The 24806-nt window shown below is 39.8% G+C and overlaps 1 pseudogene; it reads left to right on the top strand.

The window, feature by feature from the left end:
• Positions 1-4852: 4852 nt before the first annotated feature.
• Positions 4853-5863, top strand: LOC108352853 (glyceraldehyde-3-phosphate dehydrogenase pseudogene; annotated as a pseudogene).
• The last annotated feature ends 18943 nt before the right edge of the window (positions 5864-24806 follow it).

Genomic DNA, 24806 nt, shown 5'->3' with positions numbered 1-24806 from the left:
GGTTTTCTATATCCAGGGTTGTCTTTCTTTGTGCTTTCTTTATTGCTTCTATTTCCATTTTAATTCCTTCACCTGTTTGATTGTGTTTTCCTGGAATTCTTTCAGGGATTTTTGTGATCCCTTTCTACAGGCTTCTACTTGTTTATTTATGTTTTCCTGTGTTTCTCTAAGGGATTTCTTTATGTCTTTCTTGAAGTCCTCCAGCATCATGATCAAATGTGATTTTAAATCTAGACCTTGCTTTTCTGGTGTGTTTGGATATTCAGTGTTTTCTTTGGTCGGAGAAGTGGTCTCCAATGATGCCATGTAGTCTTGGTTTCTGTTTCTTGGGTTGCTGCGCTTGCCTCTCGCCATAAGGTTGTGTCTGGTGTTACTTTTTTCTGCTATTTCTGACAGTGGCTAGATCGTCCTATAGGCCTATGTGTCAGGAGTGCTCTAGACTTGTTTTCCTGTTTTCTTTCAGCCAGTTATGGGAACAGAATGTTCTCCTTTCGGGCGTTAGTCTTTCCTGTCCACTCATCTTCAGCTGTTCCTGTGGGCCTGTGTCCTAAGTCCACCAAGCAGGTTGCTTGGAGCAGAAAAGTTGGTCTTACCTGTGGTCCTGCAGCTGAAGTGGCTCCTGGGCGGCTGCTTTTGAGCTCTCCATGAGGGTGGCAACCAGGAGGGTCTGCACTGCCTTTTCCAGGGGCCCTGGTGCACCAGGGTCCCAGATGGCATTAGGTGTTTTCCTTTGGAGTCAGAAATGTGGGTAGAGTGTAGTCTCTTCTGGCTTCCTAGGCGTGTCTGCCACTCTAAAGGTTTAGCTCTCCCTGCCATGGGATTTGGGTGCAGGGAGTTTTTGAATGGGTCCCTTCAGATCCAGGTGGTGTCTGGACCATAGGGGACCTGCAGCTTGAGAGGGGACAAATACCTTTAAACAGGTAACTGCTATTCACACATGTTGAGGAATAGCATATGTGCATATTGTACAGCATGAATGAGTGTCAATTTATATAAATTGAACTAAGCCAAGCTAAAAAGTATACTCTAATATTAGTGCTTATATAACATTCTTCAATATCTATCTTAGAGGATGACAATGGTTGGTGGCTCTAGGATGGTAACTGTCAAAGGAAAGGGTAGGGAAGGAGAATCACAAAGCACCACAAAGATGATTTTGAGAGAAATTGTTATGTTCATTACATTCATTACACTAATGTTTTCATTATTTAAAAAGCCAGGTGTGCCAAAACTTACAAATATTTGCATTTTAAATATAGTCAAATAATTTTACATTTATTTACATTTTCATAGACTATTTCAAAGACAAATTTGAAGTTAGAAAGTAAAATAAGATTGACTTCTACTTGCTTGCTCTTCATTGAGTCATTCTGTAAACTGTTAAGATTACCTCATTTGCTTGAGTGAGGAAAAATGAGATTTTGTACACTTATATTCATATATATCACATGTACATATGGGTGTCCATATGATTGGCTAGCATATGCCTTCTTTATCCTACTTTCTAGACTAGTCTCTAGTCACTCTTTCATTGTAACTATTACTATTCTAAGGCAGTTTATGGTCTTAGAATTTTTTTATTCTCAGATATTGTGATCTCAAAAAATCATAAAAATTAGTTGGATTTTTAAAAGTAATCATAAGTCATATAGACCCAGAAAAGGGTGTACTTCATGTCCTCTTCATATATGTAAACATGAGAAAGTAGACCTTGATGAAGAAAGATGACGAAAGGTGACTAGTATAGGAGTAGAGAGAAGTTAAATGGAGACTAGACTTGATCTAAGTGTATTATCCTCATGTATTGAACGATAGCTCTAAGCCCTATTTAAAGCATGTGATTAATACACATTAATCAAAATCAATAAAATAAAATTATGTTTAATTTGTAATGTCACTGGAGATGGCCTACTCAAGTCCATTGTGATTCCTGCTTCTAGGCTGGACTGGTTGCTGGACTATAGGAGTTCATCTAGATATTTCCAACTCACAGTTTATCCTAATCATTTAACTATACATAGCCTATTTGTAATAATGCTGTTTTCAATATGTATTTCACAGTGGATTAAAGTCCAAATATGCTTTCTAAAAATCTTTTGAAGTACTAAGGAATTGACACTCAAATCTGTATAGTGAAAACTCATTTTCAATTTCTTTCTGAGCATATGCACTTGGATATACTCTCAAATTAAAGATACTGTTTTACACTTGATCTTAGCCAAAAGGCCGAAAAGCGATAAAGATACTATTTTAAATTACTATATTCCTATTCCATGAATTTATTGTCTGCTTGCTTCTATATTTTGGTAAGATAATTATAAATTCGGAGGCATATACCAGATGCAGTGCGGCAGAACACACATGATCAGATCATATACAGAACACATTTAAAAGTTTCTACTGGAAATGATCAACATGAGAATTTAGGAATAGGGCGACTGCCTAACATTTGGAAGTACTGCTTTGAGCAGTACTTCTCCTGTGAACAGGACCCAAGACTCCAGAATGGCACAAGGGAAGTGGTTCTGAGGAACCAAAACTGGAAAGAAAGTATTCCTGAGATGCAGGTGCAACAGATGTTTCATCCTATTCAACAAGAGCACTGGAGCAGGAATGGATTCACAGCTCTGTTAACTGGAGCAAGTAGTGTGAGACAGAGAAAGGCAGCACCACTCACCCGAAGTTACGAGGTGCCCCCAGGTTAGATTGTGTTGTTGTTTGTCATAGTCTACTGGCGCTCCCCCTGTCTGTCTGTCTGTCTCTGTCTCTGTCTGTCTCTGTCTGTCTCTGTCTGTGTATGTCTCTCTGTCTCTGTCTCTCTCTCTGTCTCTGTTCTCTCTCTCTGTCTCTCTCTTTGTCTCTCTCTCTTTACACACACACACATACACACACACTCTCCTTTTTTTCCATCTTTATTAACTTGAGTATTCCTCATTTACATTTCAATTGTTATTCCCCTGCCCGGTTTCCAGACCAATATCCACCTAACCCTTCCCCTCCCCTTCTGTATGGGTGTTCCCCTCCCCATCCTACCCCCATTACCACCCTCCTCCAACAATCACGTTCACTGAGGGTTCAGTCTTGGCAGGACCAAGGGCTTCCCCTGCCATTGGTGCTCTTACTAGGCTAAACATTGCTACCTATGAGGTTGGAGTCCAGGGTCAGTCCACGTATAGTCTTTGGGAAGTGGCTTAGTCCCTGGAAGCTCTGGTTGGTTGGCATTGTTGTTCATATGGGATCACAAGCCCCTTCAAGCTCTTTCAGTCCTTTCTAAGATTCCTTCAATGGGGGTCCCGTTCTCAGTTCAGTGCTTTGCTGTTGGCATTCGCCTATGTATTTGCTGTATTCTGGCTATGTCTCTCAGGAGAGATCTACATCTGGTTCCTGACGGCCTGCACTTCTTTGCTTTGTCCATCTTACATAGTTTGGTGGCTGTATATGTATGGGTCACAAGTGGGGCAGGCTCTGAATGGGTGTTCCTTCAGCCTCTGTTCTAAATTTTGCCTCCCTAATCCCTGCCAAAGGTATTCTTATTCCCCCTTTAAAGAAGGAGTGAAGCGTTCGCATTTTGGTCATCCTTCTTGAGTTTCATGTGTTCTGTGCATCTAGGGTAATTCAAGCATTTGGGCTAATATCCAATAATCAATGAGTGCATACCATGTGTTTTTTTCTGTGATTGGGTTACCTCACTCAGGATGATATTTTCCAGTTCCATCCATTTGCCTATGAATTTCATAAAGTCATTGTTTTTGATAGCTGAGTAATATTCCATTGTGTAGATGTACCACATTTTCTGTATCCGTTCCTCTGTTGAAGGGCATCTGGGTTCTTTCTAGCGTCTGGCTATTATAAATAAGGCTGCTATGAACATAGTGGAGCACATGTCTTTGTTATATGTTGGGGCATCTTTTGGGCACATGCCCAAGAGAGGTATAGCTGGGTCCTCAGTTAGTTCAATGTTCAATTTTCTGAGGAACCTCCAGACTGATTTCCAGAATGGTTGTACCAGTCTGCAATCCCACAAACAATGGAGGAGTGTTCCTCTTTCTCCACATCCTCGCCAGCATCTGCTGCCACCTGAGTTTTTAATCTTAGGCATTCTCACTGGTGCACACACTCCTTTTAATAGTTTTTTGGGGGGGAGTCTTTTTGAGATTATAATATAATTACATTATTCTCCTTCCTTTCCTCTCACCAAACCTATCTATAAACCCTTTTTGGCTTTCTTTCAAATTCACAGCCTCTTTTTTTAATGAATTATTATTCTATATTTCTAAATACTACCTGTTTTTGACACCTCCATGATCCCATCTATCATGCCATGATATAATTAGGAAACTCTTTATCATAGACAGATAAAGCAAATTGATCCTAAATATTCAGCCTACAAATCTGTGAGCAAATTAGCTAAATAAGACTTTCTTCAAAAAGTTCTTCTTTTGGGGTATTAACAGCAGAAAGCTGGTTAAACAACCACCCTTTTCAATCCCTAGTTCAGAAGCATTAAGAGGATAATCTTGATTGAAATTGAGGCAGGGGCAAACAAAAGGAACATACAATTCAAGGCTGTGAGAGAACTCTACCCCTGGCAGCTGGAGGGAAATCTCTTGGAGATAAATCTGAGCTGCAAACATCCTGGTCTGTTTTTTCTATATATAATAATTTATCATGGATGCATCATTATCTTCTCAAATCTATGAATTGGTTAGAGTGTCAAATTCTTATCATCTATATGTATCCCTAACAGGGACCTACGGAAACATATTAGAAGTTTCTTCTGGCTCTCTGCAACTCCCTGTTCCAGAGACAGCCGCATCTCCTTGTGCAGCGCCAGCCTCGTCTCATAGACAAGATGGTGAAGGTCGGTGTGAAGGGATTTGGCCGTATTGGGCGCCTGGTTACCAGGGTTGCCTTCTCCTCTCTGCATCTGGCAAAGTGAAGATTGTTGCCATCAACGACCCCTTCATTGACCTCAACTACATGGTCTACATGTTCCAGTATGACTCTTCCCATGGCAAGTTCAGCGGCACAGCCAAGGCTGAGAATGGGAAGCAGGTCATCAATGGGAAGCCCATCACCATCTTCCAGGAGCGAGATCCCGCTAACATCAAATGGGGTGACACTGCTGCTGAGTATGTCATGGAGTCTACTGGCATCTTCACCACCGTAGAGAATGCTGGGGCTTGCTTGAAGAGTGGGGCCAAATGGGTCATCATCTCTGCCCCTTCAGCCGATTCCCCCATGTTTGTGATGGGTGTGAACCAGGAGAAATATGACAACTCCCTCAAGATTGTCAGCAATGCATCCTGCACTACCAACTGTTTAGCGCCCCCTGGCCAAGGTCATCCATGATAACTTTGGCATCGTGGAAGGGCTCATGACCACAGTCCATGCCATCACTGCCACTCAGAAGACTGTGGATGGCCCTTCGGGAAAGCTGTGGCGTGATGGCCGTGGGGCAGCCCAGAACATCATCCCTGCATTCACTGGTGCTGCCAAGCCTGTGGACAAGGTCATCCCAGAGCTGAACGGGAAGCTCACTGACATGGCCTTCTGTGTTCCTACTCCCAGTGTATCTTTTGTAGATCTGACATGCCACCTGGAGAAACCTGCCAAGTATGATGGTATCAAGAAGGTGGTAAAGCAGGCATCCGAGGGCCCACTAAAGGGCATCCTGGGTTACACTGAGGACCAGGTTGTTTCCTGCAACTTCAACAGCAACTCCCACTCTTCCACCTTTGATGCTGGAGCTGGCATTGCTCTCAATGACAACTTTGTAAAGCTCATTTCCTGGTATGACAATGAATACGGCTACAGCAACGGGGTGGTGGACCATGTGGCCTACATGGCCTCCAAGGAGTAAGAAACCCTGGATCACCCACCCCAGCCCAGCAAGGATACTGAGAGCAAGAGAGAGGCCCTCAGTTGCTGAGGAGTCCCCATCCCAACTCGGCCCCCAACACTGAGCATCTCCCTCACAATTCCATCCCAGACCCCCATAATAACAGGAGGGGCCTGGGGAGCCCTCCCTTCTCTCTTGAATACCATCAATAAAGTTCGCTGTACCACCCCCCAAAAAAGAAATTTCTTCCATAGTCCATGTTATATTTTTTTTGTTTGTATTACTTTTATGTAGTTCCAATATAAACATTAAGGGCATGTGTAATAAAGTCATTATTTTAGATAAAATTTCTCACCCACATGTATCTCTAAAGCTATTTGGACTATTGATTAAAATAACTTTATAACACTGGATTTTAAATAGGCTTGCTTTAATCATATTTTAGGCTATGAATTATATTTAATGAAACTTTTTCTATTATAATAGAATAGTCTTATTGAAAACCCAGCCTCAATCTTTTATATGGTTTAGTCTCATTTAAATGCAATTTGTTTGCATAATGTAAAAGTAAAAAGAGCCCAATAAAAATTCATCACCATGTTATGAAATCCTTGCTAATACCCAGACACTGCAGAAGTACAGTGTAGGCTGCAGTTCTGCTCATAGAAACATAATCCAATGGGAATGCAGACCACATAAATCAAGTAATGGTACCTAAAACAATCTGTTAAAAAGCACTATGAACAAAAATTATAGAAACAGGGGAAAGGAAAAAATAGCTGGTTCAACAATGAATAGCATTCTAAAATAAAGGCTTGGATATGAAAGATCAGCCAAGTAGCTAGTTAGAGTCAATAATATCAGACAAAAGGATTATGAACTACATATCCAGCATACTGTATTGCTAAAAGGTATGGATTACATAAACTCCATTTCTTTAATTCATTTGAGTGAGTTTTCTGATATTTCAGAAATTATTTAAGTCAGACCCACTGTCCTATGGAAAAATAGGAATAGAACACCTCATATTCTTAGTGATGAAATATCTTCTGATGTTGTTATTATAAGTCAATCATGCTTTGCTTAAAATAAGATAGAAAAGTTGGGGGGGGTGTCAGAGGCCCAAAAGCCTTATCTAGAAATATGAGGTTAAGGGAGCCTCTTGTAGATAAGACCAGTGTCTTAGTCACTGCTCTAGTACTGTGAAGAGACACCATGACCAAAGCAACTATTATAAGAGAAGACATTTAATTTGGAGCCTTGCTTACAGTTTCAGAGGTTTAGCTTATTATCACTATTTTGGGGAGCATGGCAGCATACAGGTAGGAGCTGAAGCAGTTAAGAATTATTTCATGATCCATAGGCAGAGAGAGATTCTGGATTTGGCATATTTTCTAGAAGCCTCAAAACCCACTCCTAGTGATACACTTCCTCCAACAGGCCATACTTCTTAATCCTTCTAATCTTTTCAAATAGTGCCACAATCTGGTGACTAAGCATACAAACATATGAGCCTATGGGGGCCATTCTTATTCAGACCACCACTGGTACCACAGAAGTCCACCATTTCCTGAATTAGCTCTTCTGACTTTGATAGTCTCAGCAAAGAAATAAAATAGTTCCATTGTAATGTTTGTTATTTAAGAAGTTTCACCAAATTTCAAAATGTGCCATATGTAACTAAATCTTAATTCTCCATTTCTAGTGTTTCTAACATCCAGGTGGACAGAAAGAGGGGGAGAAAGAGAGATGGGGGGGAGAGAGAGAGAGAGAGAGAGAGAGAGAGAGAGAGAGTTGACTTATTATTGTTTACTACTATCCTGTTGTTGAATATGTGAATATGTCAGTTGAAGATGCCACCAGTTGCGTCAAGCTGAATACACAACGCCATACATGAGAAGCAAGCAATTTAAGCCATTCGATGAGTAGCATTTTTGCAGTTTCCTGATGCCCCCTAAAAGCACCATTGTTCAAGCTAATTGAACAATTTCTGTCTGGAAATACTATCTGCCTTAGATTCTACTTTGTCCTTTCTCAGTAGGTAATGATACACAGTCTTATAAGTGTATAAGTGTATTCCCAATGTCTATACGAAATGATTGACATTCTAATAGATTGTGCTTACATATGTGCTATATGAAACATGTCTGTTCAAAAATTAACTCTCTCCTCTATTACCATTGAAACAATGACAACAGAAAGACTAATCAATAACTGGATTTTTCTTTCCATTAGCCCAGAGAATGTGAACCTGATATTTGAACAATTGTTCTTTATATGATCTGAAACTGCAAGAAAAATAATGCTAAATGAAATATACTTTATGGGAATGATGTAACTATTCTCTCAGAAAGTGATTTAAGCCTTTGGATTATAAAAACTTTTGAATGTTACCCTTCTGGTAATGCCATATTTTAACTTAAGGGCCACTGTGATCATTGATTTTCCTCATGAAACAAATCACTGGCCAACCAAAACCACTATAACTTCTGAATTTCCCCAAAGGCTTTTCCATTCCCACAAAGTAAATGTATTGCTGCCTCAAAGAGCCAGAGCAGAAGTGTAACCAAGAAACACTTTACATGAAAGTTTCATCCAGGACAGACTAGCTTCATTTTGAGACTTAGCTTTGTTGGTGAAAAAGAAAAATGAAGGAGATATTGGGGTCCAACCACCCCAACAGCAAGGGGGAAAGAGATAACCTTAATGGCTTTTACTAGAAAACAGCTTCATAAAGTAACTGTGAAGACTAGCACATTTTGAAAATACCTTTATTTCATCTGCCTAGAAAGCCAGTGGAAGAATTGGTGTTCTGTATTATTTATCTCTCTTTCTGCATCCATCTGTCTCTTGTATTGAGTTGCACATGTAAATGGGGTAAAGTCTTTTATGAACTTGCGCACTTTTGGTAGTTGCTAGTAAAACATGACAGTTCAGTAAATAATACAACAGAGTCAGACTTAGGAAAGATATAATAAACATAATAACAAAAATAAGTAAATAAGGCATTCTACAATATCCTAGTAATTCTTGTATCTCTGGTGCCTAGTGACATGCAGAAAATAGAAGTGCATTCACAAAATACATGCTGAGAAAAAACAAATAAACAAACAAAACAAAACAAAAAACAAAAAACAAAAATAAAGCCCAGTTCAGTGATGCCAGGACAAATTCAGATGTGCCTTGAGACTTAAAGAAATTATTTTTTTCAAAAGGCAGAAACATCTAAGATTACACAGAATGCAACTTATTGTGTTCAGATTACACAGAATTTAACTTATTGTGTTCATCCTAAGATTCTCATGAGAGAAACCAGTTCCACGATTTTGATAAAAATTTGAAACAAGCATTAATTAAATACTGACCAGAATAGAGTTTGGTCAAGATGACTCTCTAGTATTTCAACAATGGACACCAGTTGTAGGAGCTCCTAAGGACAAAACCATTCAACAGTATTTTCCCATGTGGCTTTATTGCTTCCCAGAATTATAACTCCCAGCATTTGGGAATGCCTAGGGCTCTTCCAGAAGACCTAAATTCAGGTTTCAACATTCACATTAGAAGGCTCAAAACTGCTTGTACCTCTAGCTTCAGCGGCTCTGACATCCTTTTGTGGCCTCCAAAGACACCACACACACAGGCCAAACACATAGAAACGTATTTATGAGTTTAAAATAAATTTGTATCAGAGATAAATGTCTTACATTTTCTTCATGCTTGGTGTGTTCACAAAATACCTGGTGATAGGGCAGCCAATTTGCCACATGCTTAGAATGCTGAGCCAAAAGATAACAGTGGCTAAATTCTTCCACAATGAATTCCAGTCATTGATACTTACTCTGAGATTTTTTTTTCCCTCTGCCAAGACTGACTTAGTATTTAATCTATTGTCTATATTTGCTTGAGGTCCAATATAGCTCCCTTGTGAATAATTTTGACAATAATTTAAAAGATTAGATAAAACATAACTCTCACCTTTATTTTTACAAACATCTTATTGTCAGGATAAATATTAATCCTTAAAAATTTTCCCAAGTTTCTTTGTCTATCAATAGCTACAAGAAAGATGGCCCATATTCTTTATATATTGGGTCATATTCTCAGGTCTTCCTGGTCTAATTCATTGCTTTTTCACTGTGGATTATTTTAAATTTAACTATATTTCTCTTTTTATAGTCTTTATTTTTATTTTCCATTGAGAATTCAATACATGTATATAACACATCTTGATGATATTCAGACTTGACTCACCAGCACCAACTCACCCCAGGGTCTCCCATCACATCTCAGTCCCAACATTAAGTCTTCCTTTTATAATTTTCGTTTTTTTTTCACACTACTGTGTCCATTTAGTGCTGCCTATATGCTCATGCAAGGGGTCATCTACTGAAGCATGGGGAACCTGCCAGTGGCCACACCCCTAAAGAAAAATAACTCCCACTTGCCCTACAGTTATTAATTGCCAATAGCTTCTCAGCTAGGAGTGGGCCTCAGGAGCCTCTCCTCACATTGTGCATTTTCATTTGCATATATGATTATTAATGATTACTAATATGAATATTCCAACATTTTCTTTCTGCAAATCCAATGTAATCTTGTCATCACCTCAGAACCCATACAAGTGATTGCAGCCTCCAGTCATTGTAAAGTTCAGCATTTTAATTTATCAGGAAAGCTTTTACAAGTCTTCCAGATTTTTAGTGTATGTGTGTGTGTTTCTAACCTTATCTGTGAATGAGAATTCTTCTGAAAAAGCTGTCCCTAGAGAACCTGACTAACTAGGAAATTAGTGATGTGCAGACAGACATCAGAATACTGCAGTGTTGCAATTTATACTGGACTATCTTTAGCCGACTAAATAGCCAGCTCTTTCTCCCCACCCACTCCATGTTGACGCTGACATCCAGTCACTGACAGATACAGTCATGTCCTAATATGCTAAGAGATGAAATGGCTCGTGGAATGTATTAACAAAGCTCTGGTTTTCTGCCAAAGGACTAAGAATGTCACCACATACTTTGGAAGCCTATAGCTGAGAAGCTGAGATGTTTCTTCTACTTTGCTGTGTCTCCTTAATATATTTAGGAACACATTTAACATGTGCCAGTATATAGATTTCTATGTCATGTTACTATAAAAAAAATCATGAAACTGCTTCTACATTGGAACATGAAATCTGAGGTAACCTAAACTTGTATTTGCAGGCCGTCATCATTCATATTTGAGTCTAGAATCAACTTCTTTTTATAACCTTTGAAGTTAAAATCATGTTTCTGTATGATACCTCCAAACCACAGTAGGATAAGATCACAGAAATTATCTGTTCACCCTACAAATCAACCCTTGACACAAAAAACAAGTAGGGATGTTTGCTGGTAACTAAAAGGATACTATTTTTTTCAATGAAACATTTAGCACCATGAGAGAATCAAAGAAATGCTAGATATTCTGAATGACCTAAATTTCTATGACAGTTAAGTTGAACCACCACCCATGGAACATACAGAGGCTGTACCTACGCCACTTACACATTTGTAGTAGATGTGCAGCTTGGTCTTCATGTGAGTCCTATAACAATTGAAGCAGTGGGGACTGTCTCAGATTTTGTTACCTGCCACAGAAACTGCTTTCCGTACTTGAACTGCCTGGTGGGGCCTCAGTGAGAGAGAATGTACTTGCTGGGACTAGAAGTCCCAGGTATTCAGGGGTGAGGGCCTTCCCTTCTCTGAGGAAAAGGAGAGGCTAATAGAGGTAAGGATTTGAAAGTGTAAGACTTGCAGGAAAGGAGTGAGGGGGGATGTGATCTGGATATAAAGTGAATAAAAGAGTAAATTATCAAAAAACAATAATAAGAAATCTAACCCACCATCGGAAGCATCATCCCTAGACAGGGTTTCTGAACTGTTAGATTAAAGAAATATAGCAGAGAGAAAGCAAACAAACTATGTGCCAGCATTTCTCTTTTTGCTTTGTTTGTTTGTTTTGAGACAGGGTCTTTCTGTGTATAATCCTGGCTATTCTGGAACAAGCTCCGTAGACCAGGCTCGCCTCATACTCAGAGAGCTGCCTGCTTCTCCTTTCTGAGTGCTTGGATTAAAAGCATGAGCCAACATTGCCTGGCATGTTTCTGCTTCTTAACTGTGGATCTAACTTCTCCACAGTAACGGACTGTAACCTGGAACTGTAACTTAAACATCTACCTTTTCTCCTTTAAGTTGCTTTTAGGGTGTTTTATCACCATAACAGCACTAAAGCTGGAATACTTCCCAAAAGCTGTGAGAAGCTTCCTTACCAAATATTTAAGCAATGAAGCAATGAAAATGGCAAAGGGACAAGGATGAAGGTCAAGGGCCCTTGGACTTAAGTGACAGTACAGATTTCTTAGTAGCTCAGCACACTGGCATTTCTGTCTGGAAGCAAAGCTGGAGAGAAGAGCCAAGCAACAGAGTGGGGAGCCACACATGTGTATGGTTAGCCGGAAAATTGAGCTGTTGTTCCTTTAAGAATGTGGTTTATCATGATTCTAGCTGTCTGTATTTCATTATCTAGTTCCAAGCATTCCTGAAGCACAGGTTTTTCATATGAAAAGAGATATGCTTACCCAACTGAATGATAATCAGGATTTAAAAGGCACAGTATGAAAGCAAAGAACCACAGATAGTGCTAGCAGTTTTTGAAAGATAATCGCTCAGCCCAGATGATCTCTTTTAATCCACAGAACATTGAGAAGGAGATTATTGACTGGTTCTCAACTTCAGAAGCAAGAGAAGGATTCATCTGAAGAGGAGCTGGTACTCTAATAGATGGTGGGGATGCTGTCACTAAAGTGTGCTTGTTTTTGTCCATGGGGTTTAAAAGCATCTCTAAGGATTCGTGTTTTTATGGCTTATTTAACAGTTGACCTAAGAAAACAACAATAAATTATGTGGTCACCTCAATAGAAATGGATGTGCCACACTGATGCTGAATATAGTTTGGTGTACTTTCGCAAAGAATTTTATAACAACAACAAAAAAAAAAAAAAACCTTGAAGGAATACCCTTGGTTTGTAAAGTAGGTGTTTTTCAATTCACTTTGTGTGTCTAGTTGTTCCACAACTGAAATGTTTTAAAGGTCACAGCTCTTCAATTGCCATGAGGTATGTCTAAGTATGTCAGACTGCTATCAGAAATCTTGTAGAGACATCAGGAAACTCTTTCACAGAGCAAACATATGGACCCATGTGGGTCCACCCTATATTTGTTAGGTGAATATGGAAATGTTCACTCAGCAGCTACAACTTTATTTGCCCCATTAAGTCAAAATGGAAGTAAAACCTGTGTATCCCTCAACTGTTGTGGTGACAGTTAAATGGGATGGTTGACATGAGACAAAGCATGGTGTGCTACTGAGAGCAAACACTGAGATTGCTATCCTTCCCTGTTTTAATCTTAGATTTCCTCACTTGATACTTACGGCACATATTTGGTTATAAGCCACTTGTCATAAAAGTGAGGCCTTAATATCATTCAAATACAGGAAAATCCTGAAACGATTCACCTCTGCTACAATCACTCATTCTGCATTAAGTTGTCAAAGTTACACAAATAATAAGTACTAGAATGGCTTTCCTCAAGACTTAGCTTTCTGGGGAAGTGTGGCCTCATATTGTTTCACAGAACTGAGATCTTGCCCTGGAACTTGTGACAGAGAGGTTCTTAGCCAGTCCTGCTTTTTAACACTCAGTGAAAAATAAATTTTTACTTCCAGTGGATTTATGGAGTTGTAATCAACATGGAGACATTAAACCTCAATCCTCTCTTTTACTTTGTGTATGTTTGTTTTAGTTCTCAAGAAGGATCATTTTAAAAATCATCTAAGGAATTCCATTCCCCCCCGTTTTAGAATCAATAGTTTCCAAAAGCATCTTCTGGTGCAAAAGAAAACTATGTTATTCTCATTTGTGAGTCTTTGTGCCTATGGGAAAACAGAAAGGAAATTCTAATGTAATTGTTATCTCGTGGAAATGGCATTTGTCCTCATTACTGATGCTTTCCTATGGGTAACTTTACAAGTGAAATTGGTCCCTTATTTAAACGTTGAGATTATGTAATTCCCATTAAAGTCACAGATGACTGCTAATTGGAAATTAGAATTGTAACCTAGTTACTCACTCAAATATTAAATAGGATCTGCAATGTTCATTTAGAAATTCCACTCTAGCTGCATTAACCGCATGAATTTTACATCACTTTCTAACTGAAATCATGTATGTGCCATACACTTACCACAGCTGTCTCATGCCAAACTTCTTCTAGTTTCTTCAATTAGATAGCAAAGACATGAGCTTAAATCAGATAATTAGTCTATGGAATATGCCCCCTCATGCCCTTGCCTCACAACCTCCATCCCCAAACACACACACACACACACACACACACACACACACACACACACACAAATTAGAGATATCCATAGATAATCAAGGAGATATGTGATTAATTAATACAGCAACTTAAAGCACTTTAAATTTATTTTATTTTATGTGTGTGCGCTGCCTATATGTAGGCCTGTGTACCATGCGTGTGCCTGATATCTGCCACAGTCAAAGAAGAGCATCACATCCACTGGAACTGGAATTACAGTCAGTTGTGAGCTGCCATGTGGGTGCTGAGAATTCAACCTGGGTCCTCTGAAAAGGCAATCAGTGCTTTTTACCACAGACCCACCTCTCCAGGCCAATTTATGACTTAATACAGAAATCTAAAAGGATATGGTGGAATTATCCTCTGCAAGCACATATTCAGCTAAACACTCAAAGTTGTCTTGATAGAATATGCCAAGTGAATTGATATGTTTAAGACCCACTTTGTGGGGCCACGGAGGGAACTCAGTAGATGAAAGAGTGTACTGTGAAAATAAGAAGGAATGACTTCAAATCTCCAGCATCCATGTGAAAACTGGTGATTGTTATACACGCCTCTAACCCCAGAGTTGGGGGCAATTGATAAGGAAATCTCAGGAGCTTCCTAGCCAGCCAATGTAGGCAAAATAGCAAGCTTCAGGCTGAGAAAAAACATGCTGCAAACAAACAAACAAACAAACAAACAAACAGATAAATAAAATGCAGAGCAGTAGAGCAATAAAGAAAGATTGTAAGACTCCAGATACTATTTATTATTTTTCCTTCTACATGTTCACACATACACATACACGCACACACACACACACACACACACACACACACGTACACATACACACACACCAGGAATGATCCACTTTGAGTCCACACCAGGATTGATCCGCTTTGAGTCCTAGATAAGGCTGGTTTGATTGTTGCCCACTGTCATGCTCTACTACCTGGATATGCCCTCACTATTAATGTGAAATTGTCGAGGTAAATGTCATCCATGAAATCATCTGACATGAAGCACGTCACACAACTTACAAAATCTAGCAGTTTATTTTTCTTTTAAAAAAGGGAATCATTACTCTCCAAGTATTATATACTTGCATTTAGCCTTGAATGGGTAAAAGTGCGGCTAAGTGTTGAGCAGATAAAATTACCTCAACAATGCTAAAGACTAGCCATTGTGCAGTGTCCATTAAACTTTGGTTACAAGACTGCAGTGCTGCTTCCATGTTTATGTAATTATAGTGATGTATTCTCAGAGAGAAATAACAAAGGTGAGGAGCTAAAATGAAAAACAATGACTTTCCTCTCCCCATATTACTCCTCTTCCACAAAGCAGAACAAATTCATTTAAATTTACTTTCTTATGAGGAAACCTCCTTTACTGCTAAATGGAAGGCCTGCTTTTCCTAGTTGTTTTCATTTTTAACTCAAGCATACTAGCATCCTATTGTGGAGATAAAGGACATACCAGATCAACTCTCTAGCTTCTCTTCCACTGGGAACAGTGGCAGCAATGGTGCCTGTGGAAAATCCCATTTTAACAGTTGCCCCAAAGCCCTCAAGAACCACTGCCTCTCCAGCCACTGTGTGTTAGTATTACATCCAAGTCAGAGGAGATGAAGAGAGATGTCTGATAGAGAAAAAAGAGCGAAATAAACTGGGTATGGGCATCCAACTCAGTCTTTTCTTCCTTCTCAAGATTCCTGCTGCTTTTTTCCTAAGAGAAATTTGTCTATCCCAGAACTGTAGGTAAGGCATCTTGCTGACCACTGTGGCTGATGCCTCTCGGACTGCCCTTGTCTGTGACTTACAAATGCTTTCTCCCCACACTTCTATTTCAACGTTAAGCCTTATTTAGATAGGCTTACATTCAGACCACAACTTTCTCAGACATACAAAGCTGTTACTTTCCCTAGCATTTATGCTCCACTCTTTCTTTTGAAACTTACTTGAGCTCTTTCTTGGTCAATTCTGTCATGGGGCTAATTTTTCTTTTACTCTGTTAACTGCTTCAAATCTCCATTTATCTTCCTGAGAGGATCCTCAAAGCCTTCTTCTAGCTCCATTTTGTATTACTTGCTTTCTGGACCTGCTACATTCTTGCTGAGTTGAGTTTTCTTTCCCCTCAATTCCTGATTCACTTCTGCCACTAAATGCCATTAGCTTAGCAATTGAAGCAAAGGATATATAATTACTCTCACATTTTTTTTATTACTTTTATTTTGAGAATTTCACAAGCATACTAGATTTACATCACTTCCACCCACCTTCTCTTCTCACACCCTCTCCATACCTTGTCAGAGTTGTGACCTCTTCTTTGATTATTTTTTCATGTGCACACATATAGACATGCATATATAAGTATATCATGTTAATTCCATTAGTGTTGCTCATGTGTATGTGCATCTATGGTTGAACAATTGAGATTGAGTAACCTACTGGGGCTCATCTAGAAAAACATGACTACCTTTTACACTGTTTTTGAAGCTAAGAAATCTGGAAGGAACATATAATATGTGGAAGTCCCAGTTTATCTCTGAGTATTATACCTAAGCTATTGGGCTAGCATGCTTTGACCATCCAGATCTCTTTTGGGGCAAAACTCTCTCCCTCCAAGCTTTTTTATGTAACTGTTAGTAGTAGTATTAGCTTTTCATGTCACATAGCACTGCTCACAACCAACTGTCTTGGACCTTACAGAGGAACAAAACAATCACCTCCACCACATGAACACACAGTCACAGAATAAAATGCATATCTTCTAATCCTGAAAGTGATGGTAATTTCTCCACATTCTCACAGTAGAAAGTCACTATGTCCCACCTACAAAAGAGAAAATGAAATAGCTTCTGTCTCTTAAAAACTGCATCTACGAATGAAAGTAGACACTTGACATCACCACTCACCAATCCCCTGTGGAGAAGGAGAGGGTTAAAAAGGTTCACAATAGGACTTAAGAACTGTCGAGAATCCAGACAAAGATAAAAGAGTTAATGGAGTCATAGAAGGCGATTGAATTAGAACCTGTATTACAATAGTAGAAAGAGCTGATAGTTGCTGAGAACCCTCTGCCTTCTTTACTAGGGCATCATCCATCCTGTCTCATTGCTCACCATTAACAGTCATGTGTTCCCCATGTTCCCACTCTTTAGAGTCCCAAAATATGGGTTGACAAATGGGGATGCATTTTCAGTCATAGAATGACAAAAGCAATGCGATAAATATTTTTTTCAAATTGATTTCTATATTATTTATTTTTCTTGTATTTATGGTATTTGAATATAATTTGGTCAATAGAAACCCTATTTGATTAGGTTACCAATGATTAAAATGTATTATTACTTTGAGTAATTGTGAAGTAAGTGTAGCCTGTGGATATAGAAAACATTTCATAATTGACCAAAAGAATGTAAAATATCAGTGTTTTTGGCAAGGGATGTCTTAGTTCATCATAAATTAATTTTTTTAAAATTTATTTAATACTTAATAATAATTCTTTGGTTTCCGGGCAAACATACCCCTCCCCCCTCCCATTCCTTATGGGTGTTCCCCTCCCAGCCCTCCCCCCATTGCCGCCCACCCCCCAACAGTAGTTCACTGGGGGTTCAGTCTTAGCAGGACCCAGGGCTTCCCCTTCCACTGGTGATCTTACTAGGATATTCATTGCTACCTATGAGGTCAGAGTCCAGGGTCAGTCCATGTATAGTCTTTAGGTAGTGGCTTAGTCCCTGGAAGATCTGGTTCCTTGGCATTGTTGTACATATGGGGTCTCGAGCCTCTTCAAGCTCTTCCAGTTCTTTCTCTGATTCCTTCAATGGGGGTCCTATTCTCAGTACAGTGGTTTACTGCTGGCATTCGCCTCTGTATTTGCTGTATTCTGGCTGTGTCTCTCAGGAGTGATCTACATCCGGCTCCTATTGGCCTGACTTCTTTGCTTCATCCATCTTGTCTAATTGGGTGGCTGTATATGTATGGGCCATATGTGGGGCAGGCTCTGAATGGGTGTTCCTTCAGTCTCTGTTTTAATCTTTGCCTCTCTCTTCCCTGCCAAGGGTATTTTTGTTCCCCTTTTAGAGAAGGAGTGAAGCATTCACATTTTGATCATCTGTCTTGAGTTTCATTTGTTCTAGGGATCTAGGGTAATTCAAGCATTTGGGCTAAAAGCCACTTATCAGTGAGTGCATACCATGTATATCTTTCTGTGAGTGGGTTAGCTCACTCAGGATGATATTTTCCACTTCCAACCATTTGCCTACGAATTTAATAAAGCCGTTGTTTTTGATAGCTCAGTACTATTCCATTCTGTAGATGTACCACATTTTCTGTATCCATTCCTCTGTTGAAGGGCATCTGGGTTCTTTCCAGCTTCTGGCTATTATAAATAAGGCTGCGATGAACATAGTGGAGCACGTGTCTTATTTATATGTTGGGGCATCTTTTGGGTATATGCGCAAGAGAGGTATAGCTGGATCCTCAGGCAGTTCAATGTCCAATTTTCTGAGGAAGCTCCAGACTGATTTCCAGAATGGTTGTACCAGTTTGCAACCCCACCAACAATGGAGGAGTGTTCCTCTTTCTCCGCATCCTCGCCAGCATCTGCTGTCACCTGAGTTTTTGATCTTAGCCATTCTCACTGGTGTGAGGTGAAATCTCAGGGTTGTTTAGCTTTGCATTTCCCTTATGACTAAAGATGTTGAACATTTCTTGAGATGTTTCTCAGCCATTCGGCATTCCTCAGCTGTGAATTGTTTGTTTAGCTCTGAACCCCATTTTTTAATAGGGTTATTTGTCTCCCTGTGCTCTAACTTCTTGAGTTCTTTGTATATTTTGGATATAAGGCCTCTATCTGTTGTAGGATTGGTAAAGATCTTTTCCCAATCTGTTGGTTGCCGTTTTGTCCTAACCACAGTGTCCTTTGCCTTACAGAAGCTTTGCAGTTTTATGAGATCCCATTTGTCGATTCTTGATCTTAGAGCATAAGCCATTGGTGTTTTGTTCAGGAAATTTTTTCCAGTGCCCATGTGTTCCAGATGCTTCCCTAGTTTTTCTTCTATTAGTTTGAGTGTATCAGGTTTGATGTGGAGGTCCTTGATCCACTTGGACTTAAGCTTTGTACAGGGTGATAAGCATGGATCAATCTGCATTCTTCTACATGTTGACCTCCAGTTGAACCAGCACCATTTGCTGAAAATGCTATCTTTTTTCCATTGGATGGTTTTGGCTCCTTTGTCAAAAATCAAGTGCCCATAGGTGTGTGGGTTCATTTCTGGGTCTTCAATTCTATTCCACTGGTCTATCTGTCTGTCTCTGTATCAATACCATGCAGTTTTTATCACTATTGCTCTGTAATACTGCTTGAGTTCAGGGATAGTGATTCCCCCTGAAGTCCTTTTATTGTTGAGGATAGTTTTAGCTATCCTGGGTTTTTTGTTATTCCAGATGAATTTGCAAATTGTTCTGTCTAACTCTTTGAAGAATTGGATTGGTATTTTGATGGGGATTGCATTGAATCTGTAGATTGCTTTTGGTAAAATGGCCATTTTTACTATATTAATCCTGCCAATCCATGAGCGTGGGAGATCTTTCCATCTTCTGAGGTCTTCTTCAATTTCTTTCTTCAGTGTCTTGAAGTTCTTATTGTACAGATCTTTCACTTGCTTGGTTAAAGTCACACCGAGGTACTTTATATTATTTGGGTCTATTATGAAGGGTGTCGTTTCCCTATTTTCTTTCTTGGCTTGTTTCTCTTTTGTGTAGAGGAAGGCTACTGATTCATTTGAGTTAATTTTATACCCAGCCACTTTGCTGAAGTTGTTTATCAGATTTAGTAGTTCTCTGGTGGAACTTTTGGGATCACTTAAATAAACTATCATATCACCTGCAAATAGTGATATTTTGACTTCTTCTTTTCCGATCTGTATCCCCTTGACCTCCTTTTGTTGTCTGATTGCTCTGGCTAGAACTTCAAGAACTATATTGAATAAGTAGGGAGAGAGTGGGCAGGCTTGTCTAGTCCCTGATTTTAGTGGGATTGCTTCAAGTTTCTCTCCATTTAGTTTAATGTTAGCAACTGGTTTGTTATATATGGCTTTTACTATGTTTAGGTATGGGCCTTGAATTCCTATTTCTTCCCGGACTTTTATCATGAAGGGGTGTTGAATTTTGTCAAATGCTTTCTCAGCATCTAATGAAATGATCATGTGGTTTTGTTCTTTCAGTTTGTTTATATAATGGATCACGTTGATGGTTTTCCATATATTAAACCATCCCTGCATATTGGGATGAAGCCTACTTGATCATGGTGGATGATTGTTTTGATGTACTCTTGGATTCGGTTTGCCAGATTTTTATTGAGTATTTTTGCGTCGATATTCATAAGGGAAATTGGTCTGAAGTTCTCTTTCTTTGTTGGGTCTTTGTGTGGTTTAGGTATAAGAGTAATTCTGGCTTCATAGAAGGAATTCGGGAGTGATCCATCTGTTTCAATTTTGTGGAATACTTTGGATAATATTGGTATGAGGTCTTCTATGAAGGTTTGATAGATTTTTGCACTAAACCCGTCTGGAACTGGGCTCTTTTTGGTTGGGAGACCTTTAATGACTGCTTCTATTTCCTTAGGAGTTATGGGGTTGTTTAACGTGTTTATCTGTTCCTGATTTAACTTCGGTACCTGGTATTTGTCTAGGAAATTGTCCATTTCCTGTAGATTTTCAAGTTTTGTTGAATATAGGTTTTATAGTAAGATCTGATGAGTTTTTGAATTTCCTCTGAATCTGTAGTTATGTCTCCCTTTTCATGTCTGATTTTGTTAATTTGGACACACTCTCTGGGTCATCTCATTAGTCTGGCTAAGGGTTTATCTATCTTGTTGATTTTCTCAAAGAGCCAACTTTTGGTACTGTTGATTCTTTCTATGGTCCTTTTTGTTTCTACTTGGTTGATTTCAGCTCTGAGTTTGATTATTTCCTGCCTTCTACTCCTCCTGGGTGTATTTGCTTCTTTTTGCTCTAGAGCTTTTAGGTGTGCTGTCAAGCTGCTGATATATGCTCTTTCCTGTTTCCTTCTGCAGGCACTCAGAGCTGTGAGTTTTCCTCTTAGCACAGCTTTCATTGTGTCCCATAAGTTTGGGTATGTTGTACCTTCATTTTCATTAAATTCCAAAAAGTTTTTAATTTCTTCCTTTATTTCTTCCTTGACCAGGTTATCATTGAGTAGAGCATTGTTCAATTTCCACGTATGTGTGGGCATTCTTCCCTTATTGTTATTGAAGACCAGTTTTAGGCCGTGGTGGTCTGATAGCACGCATGGGATTATTTCTATCTTTCTGTACCTTTTGAGGCCCGTTTTTTAACCAACTATATGGTCAATTTTGGAGAAAGTACCATGAGGAGCTGAGAAGAAGTTATATCCTTTTGCTTTAGGATAGAATGTTCTATAAATATCTGTTAAGTCCATTTGGTCCATGACTTCTCTTAGTCTGTCTATGTCTCTGTTTAATTTCTGTTTCCATGATCTATCTGTCCATTGATGAGAGTGGGGTGTTGAAATCTCCCACTGTTATTGTGTGAGGTGCAATGTGTGTTTTGAGCTTTAGTAAGGTTTCTTTTACGTATGTAGGTGCCCTTGTATTTGGGGAATAGATATTTAGGATTGAGAGTTCATCTTGGTGGATTCTTCCTTTGATTAATATGATGTGTCCTTCCTTATCTTTTTTGATGACTTTTAATTGAAAATTGATTTTATTTGATATTAGAATGTCTACTCCAGCTTGCTTCTTCAGACCATTTGCTTGGAAAGTTTTTTTCCAGTCTTTCACTCTGAGGTACTGTCTGTCTTTGTCTCTTTGGTGTTTCCTGTAGGCAGCAGAATGCAGGGTCCTCGTTGCGTATCCAGTTTGTTAATCTATGTCTGTTTATTGGGGAGTTGAGGCCATTGATGTTGCGAGATATTAAGGAATAGTGATTATTGCTTCCTGTTATATTCATATTTGGATGTGAGGTTATGTTTGTTTGCTTTTCTTCTCTTTGTTTTGTTGCCAAGACGATTAGTTTCTTGCTTCTTCTGGGGTATAGCTTGCCTCCTTATGTTGGGCTTTACCCTTTATTATTCTTTGTACTGCTGGATTTGTAGAAAGATATTGTTTTAATTTGGTTTTGTCATGGAATATCTTTGTTTCTTCATCTATGTTAATTGAGAGTTTTGCTGGATACAGTAACCTGGGCCGGCATTTGTGTTCTCTTAGGGTCTGTATGACATCTGTGCAGGATCTTCTGGCTTTCATAGTTTCTGGCAAAAAGTCTGGTGTGATTCTGATAGGTCTGCCTTTATATGTTACTTGACCTTTTTCCCTTACTGCTTTTAATATTCTTTCTTTACTTTGTGTGTTTGGTGTTTTGACTCTTATGTGACGGGAGGTGTTTCTTTTCTGGTCCAATCTATTTGGAGTTCTGTAGGCTTCTTGTATGCCTATGGGTATCTCTTTTTTTAGGTTAAGGAAGTTTTCTTCTATGATTTTGTTGAAGATATTTACTGGTCCTTTGAGCTGGGAGTCTTCACTCTCTTCTATACCTATTATCCTTAGGTTTGATATTCTCATTGAGTCCTGGATTTCCTGTATGTTTTGGACCAGTAGCTTTTTCTGCTTTACATTATCTTTGACAGTTGAGTCAATGATTTCTATGGAATCTTCTGCTCCTGAGATTCTCTCTTCCATCTCTTGTATTCTGTTGGTGAAGCTTGTATCTACAGCTCCTTCTCTCTTCTTTTGATTTTCTATATCCAGGTTTCTTTCCATGTGTTCTTTCTTGATTGCTTCTATTTCCATTTTTAATTCCCTCAACTGTTTGATTGTGTTTTCCTGGAATTCTTTCAGGGATTTTTGTGTCTCCTCTCTATGGTTTTCTACTTGTTTATTTATGTTTTCCTGCAATTCTTTCAGGCATTTTTGTGATTCCTCTCTGTAGGCTTCTACTTGTTCTCTAAGGGAATCTTTCTTGAAGTCCTCCAGCATCATGATCAAATACGATTTTGAAACTAGATCTTGCTTTTCTGGTGTCTTTGGATATTCCATGTTTATTTTGGTGGGAGAATTGGGCTCCGATGATGCCATGTAGTCTTGGTTTCTGTTGCTTGGGTTCCTGCGCTTGCCTCTCACCATCAGATTATCTCTAGTGTTACTTTGTTCTGCTATTTCTGACAGTGGCTGGACTGTCCTATAAGCCTGTGTGTCAGGAGTGCTGTAGACCTGTTTTCCTGTTTTCTTTCAGCCAGTTATGGGGACAGAGTGTTCTGCTTTCGGGCGTGTAGTTTTTCCTCTCTACAGGTCTTCAGCTGTTCCTGTGGGCCTGTGTCTTGAGTTCACCAGGCAGGTCATTTGCAGCAGAAAAGTTGGTCTTACCTGTGGTCCCGAGGTTCAATTTTGCTCGCGGGGTGCTGCCCAGGAGCTCTCTGTGGCGGCAGCAACCAGGAAGATATGCGCCGCCCTTTCCGGGAGCTTCCGTGTACTAGGGTTCCAGATGGTGTTTGGTGTTTTCCTCTGGCGCCCGAGATGTGTGTGCAGAGTGCAGTCTCTTCTGGTTTCCCAGGCGTGTCTGCCTCTCTGAAGGTTTAGCTCTCCCTCCCACGGGATTTGGGTGCAGAGAACTGTTTATCCGGTCTGTTTCCTTCAGGTTCCGGCGGTGTCTCAGGCGCAGGGGTCCTGCCGCTCCTGGGCCCTCCCCTACGGGAACCCAGAGGCCTTATACAGTTTCCTCTTGGGCCAGGGATGTGGGCAGGGGTGGGCAGTGTTGGTGGTCTCCTCCGCTCTGCAGCCTCGGGAGTGCCCACCTGACCAGGCGGTGAGGTCTCTCTCCCACGGGGTTTGGGAGCAGAGAGCTGCTGCGGGCCGGGATCCGCAGGTGTGGGACTTCTGGTAAACACAGGAAGTGCCCGGTCGTAGAGGAATTTTGCCTCTGTGTGTCCTAAGTTCACCAGGCAGGTTTCTTGCAGTGGAAAAGTTGGTCCTACCTGTGGTTCCGAGGCTCAAGTTTGCCCGTGAGGTACTGCCTAAGTCCTCTCCACGGCGGCAGCAACCGGGAAGATCTGCGCCGCTCTTTCCGGGAGCCTCCGTGCACCAGGGTTCCGGATGGCGTTTGGTGTTTTCCTCTGGTGTCTGGATGTGCGCAGAGTGGGATCCAGTGTGCGGGCCGGGATCCGCCAATGTGATAAATATTAAATTTAATAAAACTAAATTTTCTCACATGTTAAGTGGTGGAAATACTATAACTTGAACAGCAGCTCTGTACCATGAAGTCTTTGAGAGTCTAAGTTCCTTCCTGTCTACTGGCTCAATCTCCTGAAAAGAAGTCAAGCACTCTACATATATTCCAGGAAGCAGAATGCTAGAACTGTTGAAGAAAAGATGGGCAAAGCTACATGTTCATTGCCTTGTAAGAGGACACAAATGGAAATTACCAAGCATGGCTTCCAGCTGCATGCTACAATTTCTTCATTGGCTGAGAAGTTCTTCCTACTTGTGAATCACTAAAACTTAGGGATTTTATTACCATGGAAGAATAAACATGTGGAATT

Source organism: Rattus norvegicus, chromosome 14 (genome assembly GCF_021556685.1).
Source record: "Rattus norvegicus strain SHRSP/BbbUtx chromosome 14, alternate assembly SHRSP_T2T, whole genome shotgun sequence".
Lineage (NCBI taxonomy): Eukaryota > Metazoa > Chordata > Mammalia > Rodentia > Muridae > Rattus > Rattus norvegicus.
The sequence above is the reverse complement of the archived record's forward strand: the minus strand, read 5'-3'. Positions and strand labels throughout refer to the sequence as shown.